This window comes from Scyliorhinus torazame, chromosome 22 (assembly GCF_047496885.1).
Source record: "Scyliorhinus torazame isolate Kashiwa2021f chromosome 22, sScyTor2.1, whole genome shotgun sequence".
In the NCBI taxonomy this organism is placed as follows: Eukaryota; Metazoa; Chordata; class Chondrichthyes; order Carcharhiniformes; family Scyliorhinidae; genus Scyliorhinus; species Scyliorhinus torazame.
In genome coordinates this window covers 94,263,682-94,281,118 of record NC_092728.1, presented here as the reverse complement: position 1 = coordinate 94,281,118, position 17,437 = coordinate 94,263,682, and the positions used below count along the sequence as shown (strand labels likewise).

General features: G+C 47.0%; 1 protein-coding gene across 1 annotated transcript in view; it reads left to right on the top strand.

The window, feature by feature from the left end:
- Positions 1-17,437, top strand: part of LOC140399231 (volume-regulated anion channel subunit LRRC8A) — a 98,158-nt gene that overhangs the window by 59,275 nt on the left and 21,446 nt on the right. The window lies entirely within an intron of this gene.

Here is a 17,437-nt window from a genome sequence, read left to right as displayed (position 1 = left end):
AGCTGGAACTCCCACTGATTTTTGCTTCAGTAACTCCGGTTCTGAGGCATCGACTCTGCCACCTTAACGGAATTGGCCAGTTTAGTATTGAACTGGAATTAAATTCACAACTTTTCTGATCTGTGTGTCTCAGCTGCTCACAGGGTAACACACTGAACTATCAGGGACCCAATTTATTGTTCACCTATAGACTTATTTTAATTGTGCACCTGGAAGTTTGATCTTAAAGGCAAATCCTGACAGACTAAAAGTCAAATTATGAGCATACTGTTTTTATAACTATGAAAATCCATTAAACGGATTCTATAATTTAAATAATAACCAAATACAGGCCTGTGAAAATAGCATTTTAAATAAGTTAGAAAATAGGGACCATGTTAAATCCAGAATCACACAACTACTTGCCACATTTCTCAAAATGTTCTAAAGTATTTCAAGTTGAATAGTTTTGACTGTTGATCAGATGTTACTTCGATAATTTTGTAGGTGAGTGAAAGTAAAACTTTTTTTCCTTCAGTACAAAGCACTTTTGATACTTTCCTGTTTCTGTGGAGCACTATAGAAATGCAAGTATCTTGAGATCCAAGGACAACCAAATTGAGGGGAAAATGGAGATGGGAGAAAGTTGAAGGAACTAAAGGTCAGTGTGAGATAAAAGGAAAAGATTTCTTAATCGTGGATAAGCTGGACAGCCATCTAACCGCTGTGTGTACTTGTGTCTTTAATTTCGCGTTTTGTATCTGATTAAGTAGATATCCAAATGTCAAAGATTACAACCATCTCACCTGAGATCAGGGCAAACTAGAATTGCTCTAATCCTCTACTCATGCTTTTTTAAAAAATATATATTTTTATTAAAGTTTTTGAACACAATGTTTCCCCCTTACTAATCAACAAAAACGGTAACATGATAACTGATAGTTCACTATTTTATTTTAACAATGTTATCTAACAAAATAACACGAAATAGTGCTCCCCCCCCCCCCCCCCCCGCCCCCTCACCCCATCTAGAACACAAACAATTTACCCCCCCCTCTGGGCTGCTGCTGGCTATCTGTTTTCCCCCAACGTTCCGCTAGATAGTCGAGGAACGGTTGCCACCGCCTGGTGAACCCTTGAGCCAATCCTCTCAGCGCAAACTTCATCCGCTCCAGTTTTATGAACCCCGCCATATCGTTTATCCAGGCCTCCACGCCGGGGGGTTTCGCTTCCTTCCACATGAGTAAAATCCTACGCCGGGCTACTAGGGACGCAAAGGCCACAATATCGGCCTCTTTCGCCTCCTGCACTCCCGGCTCATCCGCTACCCCAAATATAGCTAACCCCCAGCTTGGCTTGACCCGGACCTTCACCACCTTCGAGATCACTCCCACCACTCCCCTCCAATACCCCTCCAGTGCCGGACACGACCAAAACATATGTGTGTGGTTCGCCGGGCTTCCCCCGCACCTCCCGCATTTGTCCTCCACTCCGAAGAACCTGCTCAACCTCGCTCCCGTTATGTGTGCTCTATGTAGCACCTTAAATTGGACCAGGCTAAGCCTGGCACACGAGGAAGAGGAATTTACCCTACTTAGGGCATCAGCCCACAAACCCTCCTCAATCTCCTCCCCGAGCTCTTCTTCCCATTTTCCCTTCAGTTCTTCTACCAGCTCCTCCCCCTCTTCTCTCATCTCCCGGTATATTTCGGACACTTTGCCCTCCCCGACCCACACCCCCGAAAGCACTCTGTCCTGGATCCCTTGTGTCGGGAGCAGCGGAAATTCCCTCACCTATTGTCTCGTGAACGCTCTCACCTGCATATACCTAAAGATATTACCCGGGGGCAGCTCATACTTTTCCTCTAGCGCTCCCAAGCTCGCAAACGTCCCATCTATAAATAAGTCTCCCACTCTCCTAATTCCTGCCCGGTTCCAGCTCTGGAACCCTCTGTCCAACCTCCCTGGGGCAAACCTATGGTTGTTCCTGATCGGGGACCACACCGAGGCTCCCAACACACCCCTCTGTCGCCTCCATTGCCCCCAGATACTTATATGTTGCTGCCACCACTGGGTTCGTGGTAAACCTTTTCGGGGAGAGCGGTAGTGGCGCCGTCACCAGCGCTTTTAAGCTCGTTCCTTTGCAGGACGCCATCTCCAGCCTTTTCCACGCCGCCCCCTCTCCCTCTATCATCCACTTACGGATCTTCGCCACGTTGGCGGCCCAGTAGTAGTCGCCCAAATTCGGCAACGCCAGTCCCCCTCTGTCTCTGCTACGTTGCAGGAACCCCCTCCTTACCCTCGGGGCCTTCCCTGCCCACACGAAGCTCATGATGCTACTATCTATTTTTTTGAAAAAGGCCTTAGTGATCAATATAGGGAGACATTGAAACACAAATAGGAACCTCGGGAGGACCATCATCTTAACCGCCTGCACTCTGCCCGCCAGTGACAGCGGCTGCATATCCCACCTTTTGAAACACTCTTCCATTTGCTCCACTAGCCGAGTCAGATTGAGTCTGTGTAAGGTTCCCCAGCTCCTGGCAATCTGAATCCCCAGGTAACGGAAGTTTCTTTCCACTCTCCTTAGCGGCAGGCCATCTATCCCTCTACTCTGGTCCCCAGGATGTATCACGAAAAGCTCACTCTTCCCCATGTTAAGCCTATATCCCGAGAAATCTCCAAACTCCCTCAATATCTGCATAACCTCTGTCATCCCCTCCACTGGATCCGTCACATATAGCAGTAGGTCATCTGCGTAGAGTGACACTCGGTGTTCCTCTCCCCCTCTAACCACCCCTCTCCATTTCCTGGAGTCTCTCAGCGCTATGGCCAGTGGTTCAATTGCCAGCGCGAACAGTAATGGGGACAGCGGGCATCCCTGTCTTGTTCCCCTATGTAGTCGAAAATACTCCGACCTTTGCCGATTTGTGACTACACTTGCCATTGGGGCCCCATAGAGGAGTTTAACCCAGCTGACAAACCCCTCCCCGAACCTCCTCAGCACCTCCCATTGATACTCCCACTCTACCCTATCAAATGCCTTCTCTGCATCCATTGCCGCCACTATCTCTGCCTCCCCCTCTGCTGGGGGCAATATTATCACCCCCAATAGCCGTCGCACGTTGACATTCAATTGTCTCCCCTTTACGAACCCTGTCTGATCTTCGTGCACCACCGCCGGGACACAATCCTCTATCCTCATTGTCAGCACTTTTGCCAGCAACTTGGCGTCCACATTTAGGAGTGAGATAGGCCTATAAGACCCGCATTGCAGCGGGTCTTTATCTCGCTTCAGGATTAGTTATATCGTCGCCTCCGACATTGTCGGGGGTAGGGTCCCCCCTTCTCTGGCCTCGTTAAAGGTTCTTACCAGCAGCGGGGCCAACAAGTCCACATATTTCCTATAAAATTCCACCGGGAACCCATCAGGTCCCGGGGCCTTCCCTGCCTGCATGTTCCCCAGCCCTTTGGTCACCTCGTCCACCCCTATTGGCGCCCCCAGGCCTGCCACCTCCTGCTCCTCCACCCTCGGGAACCTTAGTTGGTCCAGAAACTGCTGCATCCCCTCTTTTCCCTCCGGGGGTTGGGACCTATATAACCTCTCGTAAAAGGTCTTGAACATCTCATTTACCTTCCCTGCTCTCCGCACCGTGGTTCCCGTTTCATCCCTAACTCCCCCTATTTCCCTCGCCGCTGTCCTCTTTTGAAGCTGGTGGGCCAACAGGCGACTCGCCTTTTCCCCATATTCATATCTCATCCCATGTCCCTTCCTCCACTGTGCCTCAGCCCTCCCTGTGGTCAGCAGATCGGACTCCGTCTGGAGTCGTCGCCTCTCCCTGTATAGTCCTTCGTCCGGGGCCTCCGCATATTTTTTATCCACACTCAAAATCTCCCCCAGTAATCTTTCCCTTTCTTTGGCCTCTGTTTTCCCCTTGTGAGCCCTGATGGAGATCAACTCCCCCCTGACCACCGCCTTCAGCGCTTCCCATACTACCCCCACTCGGACCTCCCCACCATCGTTGGCCTCCAGGTACCTTTCGATACATTCCCGCACTCTTCCGCAGACTCCCTCATCCGCCAATAATCCCACATCCAGTCGCCAGAGTGGACGCTGCTCCCTCTCCTCTCCTAGTTCCAGATCCACCCAATGTGGGGCATGGTCTGATCCACCCAATGTGGGGCTATGGCCGAGTACTCCGTTCCTTCCACCCTCGAAATCAGTGACCTTCCCAAAACGAAGAAGTCTATCCGGGAGTATACCTTATGGACGTGGGAGAAAAAGGAGAACTCTTTTTGGCCAGTGGCCTAGCAAATCTCCACGGATCTACTCCCCCCCATTTGGTCCATAAACCCCCTAAGCACCTTGGCCGCTGCCGGCCTTCTTCCGGTCCTGGATCTAGATCTATCTAACCCTGGGTCTAGCACGGTGTTGAAGTCCCCCCCCCCCCCCATTACCAGGTTTCCTACGTCCAGGTCTGGGATGCGTCCCAGCATCCGCTTCATAAAACCTGCATCATCCCAGTTCGGGGCATATACGTTGACCAGCACGACCTCCATTCCCTGCAGTCTGCCACTCACCATCACATATCTGCCCCCACTGTCCGCTACAGTGTTCCTAGCCTCGAACGACACCCGTTTCCCCACCAGTATGGCCACCCCTCTATTCTTTGCGTCCAGCCCTGAGTGGAACACCTGTCCCACCCATCCTTTCCTTAACCTAACCTGGTCCGCCACCTTCAGATGCGTCTCTTGAAGCCTTCAGCCCCTTTAAGTGCGCGAACACTCGGGCCCTCTTAATCGGCCCATTTAGGCCTCTCGTTCCACGTGATCAGCCGGACTGGGGGGCTGCCCGCCCCCCTCCCCTCTCGACTAGCCATCACCCTCTCTGGGCCAGTCCCACGTCCCGGTTCCGCTCACCCACCCGTCCCTCAGGCGGCGCATTCCCGCCTCGACCACCTTTTCTCTTTCAGCAACCCAGTTGTCCCTCCCCCCGCTAGATCCCCATCTAGCATGGTTACTCCCCCCATATTGCTTCCGAAAGTCAGCTGACTTCAACTGACCCCGGCTTCTCCCGCTCTCTCCTTGACCCCCCCCCCCCGTGTGAGGAGCTCCCATCCTCCTTGCGCCTATCTTCCCGCCATCATGTCTCTGGCGCGGGAAAAGAAAAAGAAACCCCGCGCTTTCTAGTGCCATCACGCCCCCCCATGGCGCAGCTCCCCCTACCGCCCTGCTCCCATTCCCCGTCCCCCGCCTGTGTCTCTTCTTCTCCCCCCCCCCCCCCCCGGCGCCCACATTTCTCAGTGCCCCCCCTCCCCAATTTACACCTCTATACATCAGAATTTCCGTTTCCCCTCCAACATCAGTCCCTCAGTTCTGGTCCAGTTTCTCTTTTTGAATGAAGATCTATGCTTCTTGCGACGTTTCAAAATAGTAATGTCTATCCTGGTGCGTGACCCACAATCGCGCCAGCTGCAACATCCCGAACTTCACTTTCTTCTTATGCAGCACCTCCTTGGCTCTATTGAAACTCGCCCTCCTTCTCGCCACCTCCGCACTCCAATCCTGATACACTCGTATCACCGCATTCTCCCATCTGCTACTTCGTACCTTGGCCCATCTCAGAACCACCTCTCTATCATTGAAGAGGTGAAATTGCACGATCATCGCCCTAGGTGGTTCTCCAGCCTTTGGCCTCCTCGCAGGGACCCGGTGGGCCCCTTCCACTTACAAGGGGCCCGAGGGGGCCTCAGCTTTCATTAGCGAGCGTAGCATCGTGCTCGCGTAAGCCCCACCATCAGCTCCTTCCACTCAAAGAACAAAGAAATGTACAGCACAGGAACAGGCCCTTCGGCCCTCCAAGCCCGTGCCGACCATGCTGCCCGACTAAACTACAATCTTCTACACTTCCTGGGTCCGTATCCCTCTATTCCCATCCTATTCATGTATTTGTCAAGATGCCCCTTAAATGTCACTATCGTCCCTGCTTCCACCACCTCCTCCGGTAGCGAGTTCCAGGCACCCACTACCCTCTGCGTAAAAAACTTGCCTCGTACATCTACTCTAAACCTTGCCCCTCTCACCTTAAACCTATGCCCCCTAGTAATTGACCCCTCTACCCTGGGGAAAAGCCTCTGACTATCCACTCTGTCTATGCCCCTCATAATTTTGTATACCTCTATCAGGTCTCCCCTCAACCTCCTTCTTTCCAGTGAGAACAAACCGAGTTTATTCAACCGCTCCTCATAGCTAATGCCCTCCATGCCAGGCAACATTCTGGTAAATCTCTTCTGCACCCTCTCTAAAGCCTCCACATCCTTCTGGTAGTGTGGCGACCAGAATTGAACACTATACCCCAAGTGTGGCCTAACTAAGGTTCTGTACAGCTGCAACATGACTTGCCAATTCTTATACTCAATGCCCCGGCCAATGAAGGCAAGCATGCCGTATGCCTTCTTGACTACCTTCTCCACCTGTGTTGCCCCTTTCAATGACCTGTGGACCTGTACTCCTAGATCTCTTTGACTTTCAATACTCTTGAGGGTTCTACCATTCACTGTATATTCCCTACCTGCATTAGACCTTCCAAAAGGTCCCTCGGGGAGACCCAGGATCCGGAGGTTCTTTCTCCTTGATCTGTTTTCCAGGACTTCAATCCTTTCGGTGCACTTCTTATGGAGAGCCTCGTGTGTCTGCATTTTGACCGCTAGGCCCAGGATGTCGTCCTCGTTGTCCATTACCTTCTGCTCCACCACACGGAGCTCTATCTCCTGGGCCTTTTGTGTCTCTTTAAGCCCCTCGATTGCCTGTAGCATCGGGGCCAGCACCTCCTTCTTAAGCAGCTCCACACACCGTCTTAAAAATTCGTCCTGGTCCGGTCCCCATGTCGCCTGGGCTCCCTCCGACGCCATCTTGCTCCTTTCTTTCTTCTGCCGCTGTCCTCGAGGATTCTCCGAGACCTGGCCGCCGCCGCCGATATTTTACTTTTCCGCTGGGGGGGACTCCCTGTTGCCTCACCCCACACCGGGTTTCGTCACGAAAGAATTTCCCGTTGGGGCTCTTAAAAGAGTCCGAAGGTCCGTTTAAGCTGGAGCCGCCGAAACGTGCGGCTTAGCTGGTCATCGCCGCAACCGGAAGTCCCTCTACTCATGCTTAAGACACCTTGTAATAATATTGCTGCTTATGTTTTCAAAATGAGAAATGTTGACATTTTGTAGCTTTCGTGTTCATGTGTCATAATCTGTGGTCCTACAATGACAGGACTCCACCCAGAACGTTGATATACTTATTTTTCCAGATGTCAGTAGATATGCTGTTTATTTCTGCATTTCTGTTTTATTCATGAATTCCCAAGGATCTTTCAATCTGCCTTTTTACTAGGTGCTGATACTGGGCTCTTTAATTTTGACTTGATTTGAAACGGGTAATGTTCCATGTAATGTAGCTAACCTAGTTCATGATAAAACTTCAAATTTTGCTACTGATTACACTGCACAGCCTTAACATTAACGGGGCGGCATGGTAGCACAGGGGTTAGCACTGTTGCTTAACAGCGCCAGGGACCCGGGTTCAATTCCCGACTTGGGTCACTGTCTGCGCGGAGTCTACGTTCTCCCGTGTCTGCGTGGGTTTCCTCCGGGTGCTCCGGTTGCCTCCCACAAGTCCCAAAAGACGTGCTCGTTAGGTGAATTGGACATTCTGAATTCTCCCTCTGTACCCAAACAAGTAATGCGGCGACTAGGGAATTTCCACAGTAACCTCAATGCAGTGTTAATGTAAGCCTACTTGTGACACTAATAAAGATTATATTATTACATTTCAGAATGACTTGGCCGTAACTGTGAATATGAAAGGCCACTGTTGCCACTGTCATCTCAAAAATACCTACATAAAATTATTGTAACTATTGACATTTGTCTTTCTGTAGTGTATGCACATTACTATAATTGTTGAAATCTTTTTAGTTCCACAATTAAATACACAACTAAATGCATATTGCTGGATTACTTTTGACGACATTTGCATCCTCTAACTTACCGCTCCTGCAAAACCTGTGCATTTACCACCTCCAGTCTTGATTTCTTACAATGCTTTTGTGTCAAAATCTTTTTGAGTCCACTCTGCATAACCCCCCCAACTTATCTTGAACTTAATTGCTTGGATTCTACTCCAAACTAAATTCTGCCCACCTATTAATACTGCCCTTGCTGAGCTTTGTTGACTCATCATTCCCCCAACACATTGATTTCAAAACCACTGTCCTCGTCTGCAAATTATTTATTAACCTCAGCACACCCTGTTTCCAAAACCACCTCCCAGCTCTCCAGTTTGCACCCTCCACTTTAAGATGAGACACTATCCCATATCACATAGTGACAAATATAAATCTCGGATACAGCAACATTAAAAAAATACTTTGTATTAGCTTTAGTGTCTGAACTCTAAAGCATTTCCAGAAACCTAAGGCACAACCTGGCATTTCCTCTCTCCTCAACATAGTACATACATACATTTTAGGTTATGTAGTTTTTCGATAACATAGGAGCAGAAGCAGGCCATTCGGCCCTTTTGAGTCTGCTCCACCATTCGATAAGACCGTGGCTGATCTATTTGTGGTTTCAACTCCAATTTCCTGTCTGCACTTTCCTGTCTGCCCTCCCATAACCCTTGCCTATCAAAAATCTATGTAACTCAGCCTTGATTAAATTCAGTAACCCAGCTTCCAATGCTTTCGGGGGAAGAGAATTCCACAGACTATTGCCCTCTGAGAAAAAAAACAATCCTTTCACTGACTTATCTCTTATTCTAAAACAGTGTCCCTAATTTTAGCTTCCCCACACAAGTGGAGACATCCTCCTGGTATCTACCTTGTCAAGTCCACTCGGGGTGGCATCTTAACATACTTTTTTGAAATGTGGGCTCAGACTGAAGACCGGTGTGTAACTCTCCAGCTGCACGGCCCAGTTTTCACTCCAGATCTTGAGCCTCCTATGAGTCAACAAAAAATGGACTGGGTTTATGCCATCACTCTGGTGAGGCGTGGCCTGATAGAGCCGGCAAGGCTGTCTCCTCAGAGATCGGGACGCCATCTTTGAAGAGAACCCATCGACTAAATCACGTCTTCAAATAGCTGTTATAAACCGTCATGTCGGCAATGGGGGGGGGGGGGGAGGGGGGGGAATCATGTGAACATTAAAATGAGGTTCTCTCCCTTTGTGGATGTGAACCTTGTGATGTCACCGGCGAGGGGCGTGGAAAATCGGGAAACGGGATCTCTTCGGACAGAATTGTGTTTCTGAATTTTCCACCCGCGCCGACGATCCCACAGGCCGTTAGCCCTGGCTCAAAATCGGCCCCAGGATCACTTATGTTTCAATCAGGTCACTTCTCACTTTTCTAAATTTTAAAGGGTACAGGCCCAACCTGTTCAACCATTCAGAAAATAAGCCTTTCGCTCCAGAAACAAGTTGAGTGAACTTGCTCTGAACTGCTTTTAACACAATTACATCCTTTTCCAGATAAGGAGAAACACTACATTCTCCAGACGTGGTCTCACTGAGGCTCTGTACAGCTACAGCTGTAGCTCTACAACTACAGCTGTAGTTCCTCTACATATACATTACATTCCCCATCCAATAAACAGCAATATTCCATTTGCCTTCCTAATCACTTGCTGCACTTGTATACTAACCTTTTGTGATTCCTGTACCAGGACACTTAAATTCCTCTGGTTCTTGGTTCTGCAATCTCTTTTCATTTAAATAATCTGCTGCTTTTCTATTCTTCCTGCCAAAGTGGACAAGTTCACATTTTCCCACAGTATATTCCATCTACCAAATAAATATTTGTCCACTCACTTAACCTATCTATATCTCTTTGCAGACTACTACCTCCCCTTCACAAATTACCTTCCTACCTAAATTGTTGTCATCTGCAAATTTCGCTAATATACATTTGGACCCTTCATACAAGCCATTGGTATAGATTGGAAATAGTTGAGGCCCCAGCATTGATCCCTGTGCCGCTCCACAAATTACAGCTTGCCAACCCAAAAAATATAAATTTTCCTTTTTTCTCTGCTTCCTGTTAGTTAACCAATCCTTTATTCATCCTAATATGTGACACCCTATACCATGTGATATCTTTGACATCGCACCTTGTCAAATGCCTTTTGTAAATTCAAGTAGAGCACATCTACAGGTTCCCCTTTACCCTGCTTGTTACTTCTTCAAAAAACTATTGAAGACTATTTTTCTTCACAAAAAATATGTTGGGCGCGATTCAACTGATTGAGAACAAAGTCCCATAGCGAGCGTGTTTAGCCACGTGTTTCCCAGCGCTCACAGCTGTTGCATAAGGACCTCAGCGGGGAACGTGCAGCCGAGGCCGCACATAGCCCAGTTTCCACTCGCTGGAACTCCCCAGTGTAGCGAGAGATTGGGACGTAGTTTTTAAATAACATCCCAACCCCCAGCCGAAAAGCACTAAGGGAGGGTCCCCTGGCACCACCCAAACCCATGCAGGGCACCCGGATTGATCGCACCTGCACAGAGAATGCCAGCTTGGCACCTTGGTAGTGCCAACCTGGCACCCTGGCAGTGTCCGGAATCTGCACATTAAAGTGAGACTAGCTGTCTCGCTTTAATATGCAGATTTGCCAAAAAGATTAATCCTACCACAATGGGCGGGATTTACATCGCAACGTCCTGCGAGATCATGTTGGATCTCGCGCGGCATTGCGAGCTGGGTAGATCCCATATGCGGGCTCTCCCGGCTTTTATCGGCCCCGCTGTGCCATGGCGCGCTGCTTTTCGGGCGCAGCGTGGCCATTCGATCGTGCCCATTAATTCTTAACCTTCTTATTTAGCCATGGATGTTGCATCCCTCTCACAGTCTTTCTTTCTCACCAGGATAAATCTTTGCTGAGAGTTATTAAATACATCCTTAAAAGGCTGCCACTGCATCTCTACTGTCCTATCTTTTAACCTTGTTCCCCAATTGACATTAGCCAACATTTAGGTTTAAAATACTAGTCTTAGAGCCGCACTTCTCCCCTTCAAATTGAATGTGAAATTCTATCATGCTATGATCGTAATCATCTAGAGGTTCAGTTATCATGAGGTGATTGAGTAATCATGCCTCATTATCCTGCTCCATTGTTGGTTGTAGAATATACTGTTCTAAGAAATTGTCACAAATGCACTCTATAAATTTATTTTCTTGGCTACCTTTGCCAGTCTTATTCACCAAATCTACACCAAGATTAAAGTCAGCCCTGATTATTGTGGTACCTTTCCTAAACGCCCACTTATTTCTCCCTGTATACTCTTCTACTATTAAGGGGTCTGTAAACTACTGCTTCAAGTGATCTCTTACCTTTCCTGTTATCGCTAGCGAAACTGATTCTGCATCTTGCTCTTTCACATTAAAGTTACCTCTCACTTCTGGACTAACAGCATCCTTAATCAACAGAGCTACCCCACCACCTTTTCCTAGCTCCCTGTCTTTTCAAAATGTCAAATACCTTTCAATATTTGGGTCGTAGCCTTGATCACCTTACAACCATGTCTCTGCAATGACAATCAGCTCAGACATATTTATTTCTATCAATGCAAATGATTCATCCATTTTGTTACAAATGCCTCATGTATTCAGATACAGAGCCTTAACCCTGCCTTTTAACCATTTTTGCAATCCTTGACCATATGAAAGATTTTCAGAGGGTGCATAGTGCATGTTTCCATTTATTGACAAAAAGAAGGCATAGATGTTGAATTATAACAAGAACAACAAAATGGTAAATTAAATTATTTTCATACCGAGGGCTATTAATAGAATTGGATATGGAAAAAGGGCAATAAAATTGGATTAAATGGCAACTGCTGAAAAATTAGTACTGCCACAATTGAAAGGTTTTGTTGAAGGTTAGTTTGATAAATCCCCGCTAAGGCAATGACAATATTATTGTAAAAGAAGTGGGTGTCTTTTGTGATTAAAGAAGAGTGAGATATCGTTATTAAGGATGCTGCTCAAAGTGGAACTAAGCTAACTCCGGAAGGTTCCAGGTTTGACCCTTTGCTGCACACTGTCGACAATACTTGCATTTATACAGAAACATTGCTACCTCATGTTTTGACCTCATTAGGGAGATTGGCCAAGGATAAAAAAGAATTGACCTTCCAATTCCATGAGTATCCTGATGGAATAAAATGTTGCCCAAAACCAGATTTTACAAAGATTCATCATTTTCATTTGTTATCTGAAATAGTGTTAAACTACCCGACTGGAACTCTTGTTTGAAGTGTTTTAACTGGTCAGCTCATGTTTTATATTAAAATGACGCTATTACACATGAAGAAATAAGTGGATGTTTTTATTTTGACTTTTACAATTTGTGTGCTCTTTATAGCCTTTTGAAAAAAATGTTTTTATTCTCCATTTTCACATTTTCTTTCAAAATCTACACCCCACCCACAGACAGTAAACGGTAACAAATACAAAATCAATCCCCTTAACAATCCCATCCTCCCACCACCCCAAACAACGGCCCACCTGTCAATATATGCATCCAATAAAACAAACCCTCCCACGGTGGAAACCAAAAACAAAGGAGAAATAGAAAAAGGAGTCCGGGACCGCCCATGGTTACCATTGACCTATAGAGTCCACGCCCCCTCTCTCTTTCCCCCCCCCCCCCTCCCCACACTCAACGCCATCCAACCTCTGAAAGAGTACCGTACATGATACCCAAGAGTTGTACCCCGCCCCCCCCAGTCTCCAACTCCTCCCATCCACTGCCTCTTGTAAAACTCCTCCCCCCAACCTTGGTTCCTTCCCCCCCAACTTTCCACCCGGCTAAACCACTCGGACCCTGTTCTGCCAGGCTCCGATGGCCGCAGCCCCTCCCCCCACCTCACTCCCGTTCACTGGCCAGCTTAAACCAGCCAGCGTGGAGGCCCCTGCCCCGGTCCCTTTTCCCCCTTGCCCGGCCCTAGGAAAGCCCAGAAATCCCCTTTTAGCACACAAACCCCGCATATCCACCTGCACCCCAAGAGCCCTCATTTCGAGTGAAAGTCTCATCACTTCCCTTGTCCAAATATATACAACATTGGCTCCTTTAGCCTCTACACCCGCACGCAGTGAAACAAAAAAGAAGAAAATACAGTCATGAGGTTACATCGGCACATGGCCATTCTCAATTTCTCAGTTATGCCACAGTCCTTCTGCCTTCGAAACTCCTCCGCTGCTTCCGCCGTTCCAAAATAAAAGTCTGGAGCTTGTAAGTCACCCTTCAGCTTCGCTGGATATACAATGCCGCACTGCACCTTGCTAATGTACAGTGCCCTCTTCACCCAGTTGAAGGCAGCCCGCCTCCTCGCCAGCTCCACCGTAAAGTCCTGGTATACACGTATACCAGCTCCAGCCCACTGCACCACCTGCTTCTGCTTGGCCCAGCTCAGGACCTTCTCCTTCACACTGTACCTACAGAAGCACAGAGTCACTACCCTTGGCGGCTCACTCGCCTTTGGTACAGGCCTCCACGACCGATGAGCCCGATCCAGTTCATATCGGGAGGGATCCTCACCCTCCCCCAATAGTTTTGCCAGCATCGCGGCAAAATACTCAGTCGGCCTCGGTCCTTCAACTCCTTCGGGCAGCCCAACAATCCTCAAATTCTGTCGCCTGGATCTGTTTTCCAGGTCTTACATTTTTCCTCGCAGATCCTTGTTAATGTCCATCACCTTCCGCATCTCCTTCCCCATCGAGGCAAGTTGATCACCGTGCTGCAATAACGTCTCCTCCACTTCCTTCAGCACCTCCCCTTGCTCTCGCACCTCCGCCACTGCGCTCGCCACCGCCATCGTCACCGGGGAAATAGCCTCCTCCACCAGCACACTCAAAACCTCTCTCATCTCCTTCCTCATTCTCTCCATGTATTTTGTAAACTGTCTTTCGAATTCCGCAGCCATCACCTTGAATATTATATAAACCACGTGTATTTTTAAAAGCACAATATACCGTACACCAATATATAATTATAGCTAGCAATGAAATGTTTGAGAGACATCATGGGACCCAGCTAACTAACTTGACCACATTCCTTGTAAGAGCTGTCTCACACAAATACACACAGAATGTTCCTAATCAGCAAATGCTCTTGTGGGATGCTGATAGTGGTACCAGCCTGCAACAAGATTAAGATAAGGGAGCCATGTATGCCTAAGACCCAAGGACAGTCGATAAGGGCATCTGGAAGATGTCATGAGACCATGAGTAACTCCCTGGTTGTCCATGAGATGATCACACCGTTCCCAGCTGCCTAGTAATCAATTTAATTGGTTCTAAAAATCAATGTATAATCATGATTGGATTCTGTCCAGCTGAGGTGGGCCAACTAACTATTTGTAATTGATGATGGTTTTCTTTCTTCTGTTCATTGGAGAGGTATCTGGGTTTCCCAATAGCCTGCTCCTTGCCGGTGTAATACAATAAACTGTTTGATGTTTGGAGCAGACCCGAGTGTCGAGTGATTCTTTTGGATTCATTCCTGCTAACAGGAAATAAACCAGAATATGAATAAAATAAGTATATGTTAACTGGCAATAATGATACCTTTATGTCAAAATTGTTAGAAGTGCTATGGTGGCCCCGATTAAAATATATTTTCTAGAAAGTAAAAGTTTTATTACAAATCTTGGATATCCTTTATCGAGTGAGAGAGGGAGACGCCTTGTGTAATACCTCCCCTACAACAACAGTGGATGTCTTGTGGTTACATTACTGGATTTTCTATAAATTAAGAATCTATAGGGACTGTCGCCCAAAGAGATATTTTGTTGTGAGTTTAACTGAGCAGAATACTTTTGGGAAATGTTTCTAGGCCAACTTCTAGCTGTGTAAATTTAATCTTGTGTGTTCAAGTTTCTTTTTGAGAATAAACGATTTAATTTGATACTTAAAATCGCCAAGAGTGGTATTGGAATTCTTATTCCTGACTTTAGTGCACATACCTCCATGCAATAAATTGAAGTTTCCCTTTGGAATTTGGGCAGCCTGACAATTACCACCTGCCATATCATAACGCAGGCACTGGGAGGCTGGGTTACTGATTTCAGCCAAGGCAACGCTGTGGGTATACCACAATTGACTTCAAAATCATTGGACCAGAGATGGGGGAAAAACAGTGTCCACACTCTGGTGAGTCCTAGAGTTGGGAAACTGCATATGCGTGACCACCGGCTTAAGCCACAATCAGAGAACATTGATATTCATCATAATTCAAAAGCTTGCTGGCACCATCTGAGCTGAGGCTTGACTAATGGACATGGGTGAAATAGTGGGAGACACCTGACACTTATGGAATTGCACACCATCCTGCAGCAACATCTTCAAAAACACAAAAAGTTACCAATATCTATCAGTTTCAACTATAATGCTGTGTTAGTATTCCAAAATTCACAAAAGTTTGATATGGGGGGGGAAAGATCACAGAATTGTTACAACACAGATGGAAGCCATTTAGCCCTCAGTGTCTACCCTGGCTCTCCGAATCCGCAATTCACTTAGTACCATTGCTCCGCCTTCTCCCTGTAACCCTGCACATCGTTTCTTTCCATGAAAGGAGGATGAAAATGGATTGTTTTAACTGACTATTGCTCCTCAGTCTAGCCTTTGAAATGAAAAAGACTGACAAGCCGCTGCTATAATGTATTGTTGGTTTCTATGAATGTGGGGTTCTACAGCTATTAAAGTTAGATTGACATCATGCAGTGATGGTGGAGGTTCGCCACCATGTTTGCAATGGCCAACCACACTTGAGAAGACAACCTGTGTAGTCGTTGGGCATTTCCCATGGGAAAAACACTACTAGGCAGCAAATCCCTTAGCAGCTGGTTAAAAGTGCTGAGGTTGGAGATGGAAAAGACCACAAGACATAGGAGCAGTATTAGCCACTCAGCCCATCGAGCGTGCTCCGCTGATATTTTTCTCATCCTCATTCTCCTGCCTTCTCCCCAAAACCCCGGATCCCCTTATTAACCAAGAACCTATCTATCTCTGTCTTAAAGACACTCAGTGATTTGGCCTCCACAGCCTTTTACGGCAAAGAGTTCCACAGATTCACCACCATCTGGCTGAAGAAATTCCTCCTCATCTCTGTTTTAAAGGATCGTCCCTTTAGTCTGAGATTGTGTCGTCTGGTTCTAGTTTTTCCTTCAAGTGGAAACATTCTCTCCATGTCCACTCTATCCTGGCCTCGTTCCTATCTGTCCTCTTGTTCATAATTTGTCAGGTCTGGAATTAATAGTAAGCAACAGTAACCTCATCAAAAAATAGAGAAGCAGGAAAGAACAAAGCGTTCAGAGCTCCGGTTAACTCAGCACTGAATTTAGACAGATTTCTGACCTACAAGGGACTTATGGGTTACGTGTTATGAGGAAAATAAGAGTCTTCATATTTCTTTTTGCAATATCATTGCCATATTGTCATATACTGGGAAACAAGCTTGCATGGGTGTGACTAGTTTAACTGAATTGGACACAGTAGACTGCAAAGGTAAACATCACAACTTCATAAGAAGCAGATACATTAATGCGTTCAAAAGGCATCTTGACAAACACCTGGATAGGATGGGTATAGAGGGATACGGCACTAGGAAGTGCTGAGGGTTTTGGCAGAGGTTGGTATCATGACCGGTACAGGCTTGGAGGGCCGAAGGGCCTGTTCCTGTGCCGTATTGTTCTTTGTTCTAAAAAAGGAGGTGTGAAGGCAAGTGGTTCAAAGTGGAAATGAACAGAGAGCCAGGAGAGCTCTCACATTAGGCAAAAAAAGAAGTGATTTAATGTTGGCTGCTGGATTTCAAAAGGAACATAGACAATTGGAAGATTGTAAATAGATGAGTCAAAATAGTACGAGTTTACTTTTAAAATATAGTAACCATAAAGTAAAGAAAAGGATTGATCAATTCTAGGAAAAGGAACTTCTAGCAGATTGTCAAATAAGAGTTGGATCAAAGGGGGAAAACTGATTTAACGAAACATTGAAGACTGTTGGTGTTAGTGGCTGTGAGATCTTGAACAGTGTGTGTTGGGGCTGTTTGAACAGTGTGGCAGGGGCTGTTTAGCACAGGGCTAAATCGCTGGCTTTGAAAGCAGTCCAAGGCAGGCCAGCAGCACGGTCCAATTCCCGTATCAGCCTCCCCGAACAGGCACCGGAATGTGGCGACTAGGGGCTTTTCACAGTAACTTCATTAGAAGCCTACTTGTAACAATAAGCGATTTTCATTTTCATTTCATTGAAGCCAGGCCTATGAACACCAGTTTGCTGCCACCCTCCAGGAACACCCTAACATCAGCAGGCATTGTGTGGTAATGTGACTGGAATTTTCTATAGATTAAAAATCTATGAGGATTGTTGCCAACGAAAGAGGATTTTGTTCTGAGTTTATTTAAGCCTAAATA